The sequence below is a fragment of the Macrobrachium rosenbergii genome, chromosome 50, assembly GCF_040412425.1.
Source record: "Macrobrachium rosenbergii isolate ZJJX-2024 chromosome 50, ASM4041242v1, whole genome shotgun sequence".
In the NCBI taxonomy this organism is placed as follows: Eukaryota; Metazoa; Arthropoda; class Malacostraca; order Decapoda; family Palaemonidae; genus Macrobrachium; species Macrobrachium rosenbergii.
This window is the reverse complement of record NC_089790.1, coordinates 7518058-7533304: the sequence shown is the minus strand read 5'-3', so window position 1 is coordinate 7533304 and position 15247 is coordinate 7518058. Positions and strand designations below refer to the sequence as shown.

Here is a 15247-nt window from a genome sequence, read left to right as displayed (position 1 = left end):
TAGCTCAGTCAATGGTGCAACAGTGGCCACTGGAGAAGGAGCGATCACTGCAGTGAGAGCTGTGCTTGTAACAGGAATGATCTCTGGTCCTAGAGCAGTCACCAGGATAAAATCAATCAGACAAATGAGCTGTCCTTGGGAGGCTCAATCTGGCCAAACAAAGTTTTTCTTCTGGAGGTGTGGTCATAACTACAGGTGCTGTTACTGCTACTGCAACTGGGGCCAGTTAAGTGAATGGAGCAAGAACAGTCACCAGTGCTGAAAATGTCAATGAGGATGAATGAACTCAAGTGACTGGGAAGGCCTGTGCATTGGGCAGTACCCAGGAGGTTTGATGATCAAAATTTTATCTTCCAAAGAAGACTGAAGTAGCAATTGCTAACGGTCATGATCCTGATGCCCCGCTAGCTCTTGGACAATGATAACTCAGTCTACACATGCCAACCCTCAAGAGTCTCTGGGAGGAGTAAAAAACAAAAACACATAATTGCGCAGTTTTTAAGAGACTCAATCAAGACTGTACGTACAGTCATCAGAGCAGGCACTGTCCCTGAAGAGGTCTGGTCACCAATAACAAGATTCCAAGCACAATCACATGTAGAGTATGAAGGTAAATTTTAGCTTCTACAATCTAATAGCAGTCAAGAAGGTGAACATCGACTACTATCGGGTAGCAACACAAAACAGCTCAGACATGGCCCTGAGGCCAGATGAGCAACAGTCTGTCAGTGCAACAGTCACACACCATCAAGGGAGAAGCATGAAAATATGAAGGGTAAGGTCGACCCTTGATGGACTTGATCTCATAAAAGTGAAGTGGAGAGACTGAAGATTAACATGTAGCTAGTAGCAAAGCAGGTGGAGGTGAGTAGGCCATCCAGTCACAGGCAATGAAGGAAAACACCAGGAGGGTTGGGGGCACAGCCCAGCAGCAAGATGGCAAATGTGTGCCATGGATGAAGAAAGTGTGGAGTTTGCAAGGCAAAGACACATGGTTAGTAACCACAGCTCAAGGGGTAAATCAAGTGTGCAGCAGATATGGCCCATGGCAAGCTGCCAGGAAGATAAATGGATAGGTGAACAGGCACCCAGGTGCTAAAATTGCACGACATGCTATCAGAGAGGAGATGACTTCATAGTTACCTTACGACAGATTGCCAGCAAAGCCAGCAGACAGCAGGAACAGGCCTCAACACTGTAGTCCAAACCACCCTCTACAGCAAACCAATACAGTACACCTTGGTGACATAAAGGGAGAACACCTATCCACAGCAAGCCAATGCACGCAAGAGCGGGGACTGTCAAGAGCCAGTGAGAGACAGGCCCCACCTGAATAATCTTGACAAGTTTGCTGAAACTTAGTGAACACACTGGATACAAAAAACTGTAAACAGCAACACCTCCAGTTATGTTATTCCAAGTTTTGGAGTTTTTCATGTTACACTGGCTTTTGTTAAAAACCAAAACAAAATGTTAAAACATAAAAATACAAAAATCAATTTAAAAAAGTGCTAAACCAAATAAAAACAAATGTTAAAATATGTAAAATTATGTACAGCAATGTTATGTACAGTATAAAAATATTTCAAAGCTTGAAAATGTTAAAAAATACTGTCTTACTTACATGATGTTTAGCTGTTCTGTACAATATACAGTACTGTATAGTATATAGTTCCAGCACTTAGCCATAAAAATACATACTGTAGTACAGTAGAACATTGAAAGCTTAAAAATATAAAAAATATTGTCATAGTACATGATGTTCAAGTATATATACTAGTTCCACCGTTTGGCTGTGTGACGGAGCTAGTTCCAGGCACTAAGTAGCAAGTTCAAATGGGCACTTGTGTATATGTTATTTGCACTGTTACATTAGCGTTGAATTTGTGCCTTTTATAATTAGTAATATGGCTCTGAAGAAAGTTCCTCTACTAGTGCTATTAAGCATAATGCAATACCAATGGAAAAAAGGTGGCTATCATAAAGTACTATGAAAATTAGTGAAAAGACTGCCGTCATAGCTCATTCTCTTGGCATGAGCTAGACAACAATATTTTCAATCATTCAGGATAACAATATGAAGCTTGTCTGTGCCAGAACGCTCACCCTTCACTGAAGAAAAATGCTTAGCAATAATTTTCTTTGATCTGTGTAACATTTTGCACCACGCTACATTAATCATTTGTGTCATTTTACAGCTGAAGAGTTAAATTTCATCATGAAGTGTTCAAAATTTAAAAAATAAGAAAACATCAATATTACAAGTAAAAGTTAGCCATAATGAAAAAATCTGTTACATTAACAAAAAAAATTTCAAAGATAAATCAGAGAAAAGATATCCACTTTCTGTTTGCACAGTATAAAAATATGATAAATAACCTTTTCAACAGCATGAAATTCATTACTACTTGAGCTATGTATGATACTACAAACCACACTCATAAAAGTATAAAATATACTTGAGTGGCATAAGTTTACGAAGTGGAATAACTATCAATGTCACTTTTTTTAAATAAGCTAATCAGCACTTGAGACTGCTGTTGCCAGCTCAACAACCTTTCAACTTAGGAAGTGGTTGGTAAATGGATGCCTGAGGGTGCAGGTGGCACTAGTGTTGCAATAGTGTGCTCTTCCCCTTTTGTGAACAAAAGATTGAGAGTCTGAAGATCACCACTGACTGTGAAGTGGGCATAATATGATTTATGGGGTTATTATGAACAAATGTGTACAGTATGTACATATAAAGGGGGGTATTAAAATGATGACGATGATCTACAGAGAAGGATTACTAAGCTCCAACTTACAGTGCATGATTCCACTGCCTAGGAGCAACTTTGTTTCAGTCATAGATGATGATACTCTACGTTAAAAACATCATAATCTTTCTATGAAAAACTTTGAAGTTTTTCCATTAACTTTCTTACTACAAACAATTACTATATCCTAAATTTTAACTTAGAAGAGAATAAAGACAGCTTTACAAATCAGCAGGCCAAGTTTCTACTAATGCCTCTGCAATACGACCATTTACATGTCCACCCTCCAATTGCTATATGATCTAAGCCTAGCAAGTAAAGAAACAAACATACATGTGGTTTCAATTTCCCTCCTTTTGTCGAAAGCAAAACATATATCTATATATTTTGATGTTCCTATGATTTCCATTCTACTAAGAAATGCTTTAAATTCACACAAAAACTGTCCTGATACTGTGTGTAACACTTTAAAATTATGCTTTGTACTTTTAACAGTAAAAGAATGAAATTCATATCTATACAAATTGTATGTAAAGAACACATTCCCTATATGTGCACTTTGAACCTTGTAGATGAATGGGCATTTCACTCTGATCACTGCATGAATCAATGTTATCTTGCATGAGCACCAAGTTACTAAAGCATCAAATCCACATTACTACAAATTCAAGTATTCCTCAAAATACCCTCCTAGAAAGAACAAACATTCACCCATAAAATGAACCTATGTACTCAACAACAGCCACTTTCCTTAAATGATCCCTATCTCTTGAACAATTAAGAACGATTGATACTCTTCTTTTGTAATTGGGGTTTCTCTTCAAGTACCCATAATATCGCTTGAATGTTATGATTTCTTCCTCATTAGGCTGAGGTTCCACAGGTATGCGAACACCTTTAATTTCTCTACAATAAATTCCGTCTTTCATGTCAACAAAATCGAGTTCTTCTCCATCACAAACAATGTAACGGTGGGTCTTGCATGAGGGCTTCGCTATCCATGGTCCACATTCATCTGTATAAGGGCACTTCTTACCACCAGTTTCAACGACCAGGTTTGAATCTATATAACAGAGAAAGTACAAGTTTTCCTTTCTTCCTTTCAGAGTATCTGTACTAACAGGATTCCCATGTAAGAAAAAACGATATATGGTGTTACCATCAAGAAACCTACAATGATTTGGAACAACATACTTTGAAGAAACTGGTGCAAGGTCATTCTGAGTCACTGTTTCACTCAAGCAAATCATGCTTTTCCCGTCACTACTACCTTCCTGAAGAAGCTGATGGTTATCTTTAAGTTGTACTTTTGATATTGACCTAATATATTCAACAACAGCTAAACTTTTCAGATGAGACATTGAATCAGGGCATTTTAAAACAGTGGAGATTCTTTTACGGCAATCTGGATCGCCTTTCAGTGATGCTCGGTAGCGACTAAACACTATGATATTGTCATCTGTGGGCTGTGGCTCAAGAGGGACATGTTCTCCTTTACTTAAATTACAATATACACCTTCCACTAAACTCATAAAACATAGATGTCCATTGTCACGAATCAAATAATAATCAGTGTCACTTGAAGGCCTCACAGACCAAATCCCATAGTCATCTGAATATCTACTCTTTTTACCATTAGCTTTACGAGTTATGTTTTGTCCATTGTCAATAAGGAAACATACATTTTCCTTAGCTCCCTGTGGCACAGAGTCCCCAACAGGACGCCTAAACAGCATGACATGGAAAACACCATCGGCACTCAGGAATCGTCCATTTTCTAAAGCAATTTCATCTGTTTTTACAGACTTTTCTGCATCAGATTTATCCATATCAAACGAATGAATATCAGGACTACAAACAACAAATTCCTCATTATTTTCACTTGTCTGATTCCACGCCTGATTACCCGGCCTAGGATCCATAGCAGGAATTGGCCACTTTCCAAGATACTCAACTACAGCTAAATTTTTCAAATGAGCTAATGATTCTGGGCACTTTGTTACAAGAGAAACTCTCTTGCGATAACTAGCATCTTCTTTTAGGTTAACAAAATACTGTCTAAATGAAATTAGATTGTCATCTGTTGGCTGAGGCACCAAAGGAATTCGGGCTCCTTCAACTATCTCAGAATAATGTCCATCTTTTATCTCAATATGGCACAGATGCTTTCCATTCCGAATAGCAAAATTAAGATATTTACTCTTTCCATTTACAGACCAATGGCCACAGTCATCCCAGTATCTACTCCTTTTACCACTTGCTCTTCGATTGATGTTTTGCCCGTTGTCCAGGAGAAAATAAACATCCTCTTTAATCCCAGCTGGAATGTCCTGGCCAATTGGCTCCTTTGTAAGCATCACATGAAAGATTTCAGCAGTAGTTAAAAAGCCTTCATTGCTCTCCATAAACCTGCTCTCTGGACATGATGGATATTTTGGTGGGGTTAAGAATCCTGTACACTTCAATTTCACCTTGTCATTAACATTATTTTTAGATGAGAGTGCAAGAGGATCTTCGGCTGGCTCACTATCTGTGTGAAATAATCCAATGTATTCAATTACAGCTAAAGACTTCAAGTGTGCCAAAGAGTTTGGGCACTTGGCAACTGTGGAGACTCTCTTCCTGTACGTAGGGCTCCTCTTCAGGGAAACATAGTAGCGTTTGAAAGTAATCAACTCATCATCCGATGGCTGAGGGTCTAAAGGAACTTTAAGACCTTTCAATTCCTTACAATATAACCCTGCCTTTAGGTCAACATTATCAAGCTGTTCGCCTCGTATGACGTAATGGTGAGATTTACATGAAGCATTGACAGACCAAGCACCACAATCATCTAAGTAACGGCACAATTTTCCCTTTCCTCGACGAGCCATGTTTATTTCGTTATTTAAGAGAAAGTATACATTTTCCTTGATGCCATCTGGCACACTTGTACCACTAGGATGTTTATGCAACATAACTTGAAATACCCTGAAGGCATCCATGAATCGTCCGTTTCCACGCATGGCCCCTTTTGGTAAAAGGCATGGCTTAGTATCGAGGGGTGAACCTGAATTACCACCTGAGGACGGGGTCATAAAGCCCTCCTCTCCAACCTCATCATCCACCTCTTCTTTAATGTTGACTTGTAGGTCATCACTCTGTTCAGCCATCTAGGCTCTTACCTATAAAGACATCAGGATCATTTAATAGAGGAGCTTTTCACCCATTACCATACAATACTTAACCTAAGCACATACAGGTAATGTGGCAATACATACATGAAAAGATTCAGCTATAAAGAAAATCTGACTACTCGAAAATGTTGCATACTGTTAAGCATATTAAATGTAAAGTAATCAAAACCTAATGTTTTATAATATTTATCTATGACAAAATTCTTCCAGTTCTATACCTATCATAAGAGTAACCATTAATTTATATGAAGCTAGTATAACCCTGGACTATAGTATTATCTATGAAGCAAAAGGTTTCATAAATTCCATCATCCAATTGAATTATTTAATTATTAATATCCCTAGCTCACAGGCCATCAATTACCCTTACTTATTTCAAGACAAGCTTCTTAATTAACTAACATGTTCTGTATGAGTTGTTTAAAAGCCTGTTCCTAAACTCATCTACCTTGTAGCAACTAGATTATACTAGTTAACACATTCATTAAAATGTTAAACATTTTTTAATAATCTAAAAGACGACAAAGATCATCTAAAGCAAATGTCTTACAGCTAGAGCATGGTAATTAACCGAGTGTTGCTAGTGCAGTTATTGAGAAGTACTGTATGATGTTTATGCAATGTGTTAAAAAAAAAATTTCTTGTATTATACAACTGGTATTTTACATGTCATTCTATCTGTTGAAGGCAGAGATTGGAATATACTGGCACATCTAAAAGCAGGATAAAAGCATTGCTAAATGATTGAAAATGAGCTATCTCTTATTACTTCTGCAGCTTGTTTTCCTTCTCATATAATGAAATTGACCCATGGGGTTAAAAGGCAATCTTCCACATTAATATGAGCTGTTTCAACACAAACCCATTACTTTATTTCAGCCTAATCTGCGGCAGCAGTCACATCCAAACACATCCAAGAAGATGAGAAGGCCCCCTTCCCACCTATCTGAGTGCATACCCAAGTCCCTAAGTGACTATGGCGGTGGAACTGATAATTTTTTGTCTTTTGTAAGAAAAACGCCTGCAGTCCCATTTTCCCAGGATTTTCCATCTGATTTGAGCTTCAATTTTGCATGTGGATGAACAAAACCCTATTGTTTTCAATGAAGCAAATCATCACTATCAAGAGGGCAAGTAATCTGCTACATGCAAAGAGGAATATCTATCTATCTATCTGTCTATCCATCCATTCCCCAATCCCAAACCCCCGTGCCCCTGATCATGTACATAAGCCTTGTAGCTGGCATTAGCCTTCACAGTGAGAGCTACCACATGGAGAATGCTACTTCAGTCATTGAGCCTACTGAAAAGATAGATGTTCCCACTAGTAGCATTTCTAAAATACCTGTACTCTTCTATACGCCTCCTTGTGACCCCAGGGGTTAGTGCTTCTGTTAGCACTAGCAATCAGTCTCACATGAGTATTTCACCTATAACTGTGATATTTCCTAAGGAATTAACTGATATTAATAATAAACCCCAATTTCTACCTGCAGTCCACTTGCAGGTAAAATTAAGTAGGTACATATTTAATCTTCTGCAAGTGACTACTTCATCATGTTTGCTGCTATAATAAAAATTTCCTAAGCCTGCGCTTCACCGAATCCAACCACACAGCTCATGCATTGAGCAGTAAGTCAAAGATACATGGGATTCAACTCATACTTCTAGGTCATCTCAGTCACACTTTATCATTTCATTCTCTCCTCTCAGGTCATTTGCAGACTTAACAGGCTCAATCGACTCCCACTTCCAGGTCAAATAATAGGGGATCATTGGATTGCATTCCTTACTACAGGTCTAACACCAGTACTAATTTTAGCAACTTGGGTTCTCCTGCGAGAGCCTGTTTGTGCTAGTAGAGTACCCACTTGCAGAGTATTTTTCTTAGCAACCCTTCACCTTCCAGTTCAGGCTTTTATAAGCTTACAATTCAGATGTAAGTCACACCCAGGTGTGGTTTCATTCACAAAAGGACAGTGCTAAGTTTCCTGTGCAAGCAGCGTCAAGTGAATCTGGTGAGTTTCGAGCAAGGCCGCAATCACTCATGAAGGCAGTCTCGAGCTGCTCACCCCTTAATATTAGACCAAGTCGGGTCTAAAAGTACAATGATGACAGATTCCTCAGTCTAATGATTCTCTTTAAAGCTCTAAGGAACAACTTTTCATGACTGACTCTTTTTGTCAGCCCACAAGCAACAACACTCATTCCCCAACAACAGAGATACACATAATCACTTTTTAAGAAGATAAACTACAAGTTCATACCTTCTTACTTTCTCCCTTCCTGATGCAAGATGGAGAAGATTTTACGAGTGGGCTAAATCTCACAAGCCCATACAGTTCCTCCAGTAACTGAACCTTTACCCTGAAATGTCCCTGCCCTAACGAAAAGTTTCTAAGGGAGATGGTAGTAGCTATAAACTGGAAAGATTGTATCCTTGGAGCTACTAGCAAGCTACCAGACAATGATATGAAGTCTTGATAATTCAGCCAGGGCCAGGAAGCTGGTAGCTTTCCTTGGCAGAGCTCCTGAATATTAGGATACTGATCTACTCTTTGGGTAATACCATTCTCCTGAAAAGGGATTCCTGCCTTTAGCAATGAGGCAAACATTCTGAATTACCTTACTGCCATTAGCAGGAAACTTTGGAGGCTCCATGGGCAGAAAAAGGTGGGAGCTACACTTTTTCTTGTTTTTGAACATGTCTAGATAATGGGTGGGTGTACATTTAAAACTATTGTAAAGTGATGAATTTGTATAATAAAAATCAATGTTAATTAATAAAATTTCATATACAACCCATTACTTAATGAAAAATTGGCCTTCCTTATACCCCTCATGGCTGCAACTGGTTCAGACTACTTATATGGATATTAACCATTGTCCCATTAAAGGGTACTCAGGGACTTGGTTGCATATATACTCAGTTGTATGTAAAGGGGAGACTTCTGCTTCGGGATGTGTTTGGAGATGATCTCTACCACAGATTACACTAGCATAAAATAACAGGTTTTTACATAGAAAAACTCATTTTATTTTTAGACATTAGATTTTTTTATACCTGGATATTTGAAATTCTTAGTAACACATCTTTTTTCCCGTACAAACTCAATACTTGTACATGGCCTATCTGCATGTCTGTGTGAATTCCATACACTTTCCTAGAAAACAGAAGAGGAATAGCAGCGCTGTCTACTTTCAGGTACAGCACATGCTCCACAGGTAGTACAGATCCAGAATTGCAGAACAGCTCATGGACTGTCTACTTATAACCTACTCCAAACTGAGTGGTAATTTAGGAGGACACTTAGGCTAATGTAAAAGTAACAGGTCTGTATAGAAAAAAATTTCATTTACAAGAATAAAATTTCACCTGTTTCAACACATTCCAACACTTTTGCACTGACCAAATAGAGAATTAGGTGGGCAGGTTCGTAAAACATTATAACAGACTTGAAATTCCAACAGGACCTTTCTGCAGCCAGGTCAAACACTTGAAATATACTTTAAAATTTTTTATACAAAAAATTTATTTTTTTATACAAACTTATCACTTTACAGTAGCCTTACATGTGCATCAACTCATTTTCCAGACACACAAGCGGAAAACTTCGTACCTCCTTGTCTGCATATCCAGGTTACACCACCCTCCATTGGCAGTACTATATAATCATTACAAGTGCTGTCTGAATTACTGCCAAGGAGAAAGCGGGGTCAAGAGAAGGGCCATGAACAAATTTTGTAATGGGTTTGTATAGAAAAATACTTTTTTAGCTTGAAAAACTTTTACTTGTTTTATCACATCAATCACTTTACGGCACCGTGAGGTCAGGGCCTTGAAGCTCAACAAATTACTAGAACTAAGAACCTAGCATTCCAAAACTCTAAGGGTTTCTTGCTAAAGAACATACATAAAGGGCTGGGGATTAAGGTGAAGAATTACAGGAACATGCCTTAGCACAACGCAGCGACAGTTTTGGCAGTGTCAATAAATGTTCGAGTTAAATCTCTTGAACAAAAACTTGCAGATGTACAGTACCACTACAACTTGACATACTTCAACTTATCAAGTGCTTTTACTTATCAGGTAAATTATTCTGGTTATCTGGTACTCTACCTTTTTTATGTATCTCCTGATACATCTCTTACACAGAATGTTTAAGTATACATGTACAGCTTAGTGTAGGCTATAAGTTATTTTAAATGACTGTTAGGACAAGGGATAATTTGAAAATGTTTGCGAGTAAGCTATACTAAAGGGTCTTCATTACTTATCAGATTTTGTTATTTACCAGAAGGACCAGCATCTGGAGTATTTGATAAGTTGAGGGACTACTGTACAGTATTAGATTTGTAAGAGGTACAGTATAATTCATAACAATATCTACTTCTATACAGACTTAAAGGGCAGGTACAGTAATTTGAATGCCATACTGTTATGTAGAATGCAGTAATGCAAATATAGGTACCACTCTGATCTCATGAACCCTGGCCTCAAAATTCAGTTACTGTGATTCAACAGTCTCCTGATAAGCCTTTATTATGACTTGCCTTAGCCAATAAGAGTATCTGTAGAGTGCTTTGGCACTAAAACTGCATCACTTTACAACTGCCTTCATGTGCATCAGCTCCCAATCAAAATCAAACTGAAAAATCAAGCAGCACAGAACTGGCTGTTGCACAAGTGGTTTCCCAAGTCCCTTATCAACAGTCTGCCAGCCTGAACAGACCCACAGACTTTGCTATCCAGAACTTGACCAGTTTATACTCATCATGCTTATCCTTCAATGATTTTTTCTTTTTCTCACTAATTCAGCCACCATTTCCTTATCTTGTTTGATGGTTTGCCTTAATTACCATAACCTGGGTCACTTAGGCCTTAAATTTAATAATAAAATAAGTATAATCAGCAATTCTCAGTGAGTGTCTCACTGTTACTGCTCCTGCTCCTCACAGTCGGTTATCCTCTTACAGTAATTTGAACAGTCACTCTGCTCTGTTATTCATTAGTTATGAATTAGACCTTTTTATACCAATTTTGGCTTGGTATTCAAATGAAAATAATCATGGATAGCTTAGCAGCTCTTGTATGTTTTGCTAGAGAAGTTCACTGACTTTTGCTAGGCTTGGTCTCACTTCTTTTGTTCTGGTCATGCCTGTACCAGTTAATCACAGACTACTTATCTTCAATATTCTAACATGGCTTATGATTTTCCTTGAGTTGTGTAATTTAGTGTTAGTTGCAGTCAGTGTTCTCGGCTTGACACTGTAATTATTACATAATGGGAATAAGATTACTCTAAGCAATAGAACACAGATATTCCAGGAATCTTTTGACAGTATTATGATGTATACAGTACTTGGTTTCAAGGTCTAATTAATGATTCAGGTACTCTAAAGGTGGTCAGTTATACATTAGTTAAGTACCTATCTTTTCATATCTAGTTTTAATAACAATTCAGCTAGATGGACTGAACCTCTCATAGGCAGTGCAACATTTCATGCCTAGACTGGATAAAGACCTCAGAACATGGAGGTTGAAATATTAACTCTTGCTACTAAATGCATACGCAAATGTAAATGAGCTTACAAACACAATTTTATGGTGTGCTCACTCTCTGAACATTTTCATTCAGTGAAAAAGTGTGAGAATAATAGTGCTTTGAGAATTTGTATGGGCTAACATTCTGCTGCATATCTTAATAATACTTCTTGCATATCAGAGTTCAGCTAAACCAGATCTTCCAGGACTACCTTCAGCAATCTCACACTTAAAGAGTGTGGATCACGAGATTCCTCTTGTAGATGGCCTAAACACTGATGGCTGGCATATCCAATATGCTCATATTTTAGATCTAGTAGCACAACCAGTTTTAGCGGCTTTACTTCCCCTGATCCTCTAACTTCCTACACATCAAATAGCACTACTGTTTCTCAGATGAAAGAGAGTGATATTCTTCTTCAACTCACACTCTTAGTCAAATAATCATATCTTTAAATTATTTTTTGGTATCAAAACACTCTTTTTACATATAGTACAGTATAAAGAAATTAGATTCTATGATAGCTATGCTTCAATAATATCAAGATCTTTTTATTTCTACTGTCAGGTTACAGTTACCTCACAGAAAACTCCTCTGTGACATGGTGGGGTAAAAGAAGCCATCCAGATTCTCATCATCACTTGCAATAAAGACTTCAAAATCCTCCCAAAACTTGGTGAAAGATCCCTTGACCAAAGAGCAGACCTAGGACGACGGAGGCCAGTTGAATGTCAAGTGAAGGGTACTGTCAACTATTCCAGTTACAGTCTTTATCTTGAAGAAGATAAAGACCCAAATGGAATATAATCATTCTTACCAAGAGCAGTAGCTGAGAAACTAAGAAAAGGCCTAAAAGAATCCTTATTTTTATTAAAAAACACACTAAGAGGAAGATCTTGCGAATAGGTGTAACAAACAAATTAAAAGGCAAAGTCCAATCTGCCTCTGCTGATCAATACAGTCTACAAAGAAAGGGAGAAAGGACTCAAATCAATGTCTAAAATGCCTTGCTGGCTGGAGAGATGCAGGGACACTACATGAAGTGAGGGCAGAGCCCTCAACAAGAAGTTAGAGGGAGGGCAGCTGAGATAGCTACAGAAGCTGGAGCTGCATTGTGTTGGGACTCCTCACCACAGATCAGGAAGTCTGAGAAGAATGAACATGAGAACTGGGAGGAAAAAGGACCCCAAAAAAATGCAAGTGTAAGGGGAGGCATCATCCCTTCCTATTACACAACTGACTGCGTCAAAATGCTTTTTCCTTAGGAAAAGAAAAATATTTAATCAAATACCCAAGTCATCTTGTAATGCTTGGTTAACATTTTGTCTAAATTGCACTTTTTAGGAGTTACAAATTAAAATTTCCCATATATATTCACCAAGTCATGAGGAAGGAACAACTTCACAGTTCCCTACTCAAAACTTCCAGGTCATGTCCATATCCAAGTATGGGAGGAGGATAAAACCCCCACCCCTAGATGAACCACAGCCTTTGACCTCCCAAACTTGAGGTAAATGTTGTAGATCTATCCTTAAAAATGCCAATATGGGTATCAATGCAAATGTATAATTGGTAATGCAATAATTTGTATGGCCTAGATCAGGTCTGGCTGACAGGTTCTACCTTGATGAGGTTAGGTGAGGTAGCCTTATTAGGATACATCCCTGTATTTTCACTGGGAGACTTAGGGTGCTCTTGGCTAGGTTAGATTAGGGTGGGTCAGTCCCCAGACAGGTCAGAACAGGGTTCCCTCATTCAGATTAAGTTGGTGATAGTTAAGTTAAGCTACCATATGCATTTGATGACTGTTTGATGGTTGATGTGTAAGAACTATTTTTATTAGTAATTATATTAAGATTTTGCATTTCCACCTTTCTGGCTCAGGTTCCCACTACCTGTTAGATAGGGGAAGGAAAAAACAAAACCGAATGGTCTGCACCAACACTAATGGTCAGAGATGCAAAAAAACATAAGAAGACAATTCAGAAAGCTATATGGTTCAAGTATTTAGCATAAAATTAAAGTGACATAGGCTACCTGGCTATTACCAATTAGGCTACCAGGGTCTACTGTACTGTCCTCATTCTGTAACAACTACTGTATCGACTGACAACTCTTAACAATATTCCTAAACTGCATAAGCAAACTTTTTAATCCACAGCATCCTAAGAAATTTAAATACGCACAGAGGACAAAAACCTCCTTCGAGCTCGGGCTAGGACTGGTCAGCAGCAGCAGGCCTACCGACGAAGCGAAGGTGGGCAGCTTCGGCAAAAATCAGAACAATATATTTTAACGAAATATTCTAAACGTAAACTTAGGCCCAAATCCCTTTACCTGAGCGCTACACTTACCTAAAAAATCACGCAGAAAGGTTTCCTGGTCACTGACGACAGAAACTCATCCGAAGAGACTCTTCTGACAGGTGTACCGTATATTGCAATTGTGGCTGCGAGCTGACAGGCCAAATCCAGAAGTAAACAATGCTTAACCCAGTAAAATGGGTTTGCTTCCCATTGGTTGAAAAAATCAGGGGCCCCTCAGCCACGGGCCAATGGCGCTCGAGTTTTTAAAGAGGGTTTCATCTCCAGCCAATTAAAAGGGAGATTTTCAAAGCGATGCACCGTGAATGTAAACAAATAAAACTCATGGTTACAGGGGAGCCATATGTTTCACACTTGTCAAATGCCACCGGAGGTTTTTGTGTTGTTGGAATATAACTTTCGTCTCGAAGCGTCAGTATGAATTTCTTTAATGTTCTAATGTTTTAATTATTTGCTTTCAATAGCTAGGAATATTACTTTGTGTGAATTTGATATACTTTTTACGCAAGGGGAGAGTAATCCATGAGGGAGCTATGCCCATTGCCCCAAGTGTCACTTTCTTTGGGCAGTCTTGATGACCTAAACAATTTCCTGATCGCATACATCTGATGATTTGGGTTAACAGTTAAGAGCAAATGGCAGAAAACAAGAAGAAAATAAGTGTTCAGTTTATTTCTTTAACTTATCTACTACAGTTACCCACAAATAAAATTAATTCAAAACTAAACGTCATAGGATTAGGTTCAACCAAGTGATCACCGCTTGTAAGGTTTCACACATCAAAAATACAGCAAGATGGCATTCACATGAAACCTCTTAGTACCAATGTGGAGATATAACAGAGCCAAAAACTAAGTTTACACTCCAAACTTGACACTTTCCTAACTTCTCTTTCTTTATCCAAGGTATCGCTTCACACTTTCTTAAGGAAAACATGCTAAAAGTGTGAAGTCTTTCTCAATTGTTTATTTTATCGTTCATGTCTGGTCTTAGTTACAGGAGGAAAACTTCGTAGTTGCGCTATGAATCAATTGTTAGGAGAGGGTGGAGAGTAAGACGGAAGAAAAAGACTATGAAAGGAGGTACAGTAAAAGGAACGAAAGGGACGGCAGCTAGGAGCCGAAGGCACGCTGCAAAGAACCTTAAGTAATGCCTACAGTGCACCGCATGAGGTGCACTAACGACACTAACCTCCTACGGGGATATGATTACTGTACTACCCTGAGTATTCAGTTTCCAGCTCGTGAAGTTTTTCTTAAAATAATTACAGTAAATCAAAGCGTCTTCAGAGCTAAGTCTGACAATTTTCTTCATAAACGCTTATACAAGTAATAAAGAGAGTCTTAATATAGAACAGTTAACTTTTCTCTTGCATATCTCGAATCATTTCATAAATCTGGCTAGCGGAATTAAAACAGAATTAGAGGCATCAAGTAAAAGAAAAC

At 38.3% G+C, this 15247-nt stretch overlaps 1 protein-coding gene across 1 annotated transcript in view; it reads right to left on the bottom strand.

The window, feature by feature from the left end:
- LOC136832575 (cytosolic carboxypeptidase 1-like) overlaps positions 1-13967 on the bottom strand; it is a 198322-nt gene extending 184355 nt beyond the window's left edge. Inside the window, exon 1 of the mRNA XM_067093648.1 lies at positions 13833-13967. The gene's annotated coding sequence lies outside the window, so the exon portion shown is untranslated. The remainder of the gene's footprint in view (positions 1-13832) is intronic.
- Between the last annotated feature and the right edge of the window lie 1280 nt (positions 13968-15247).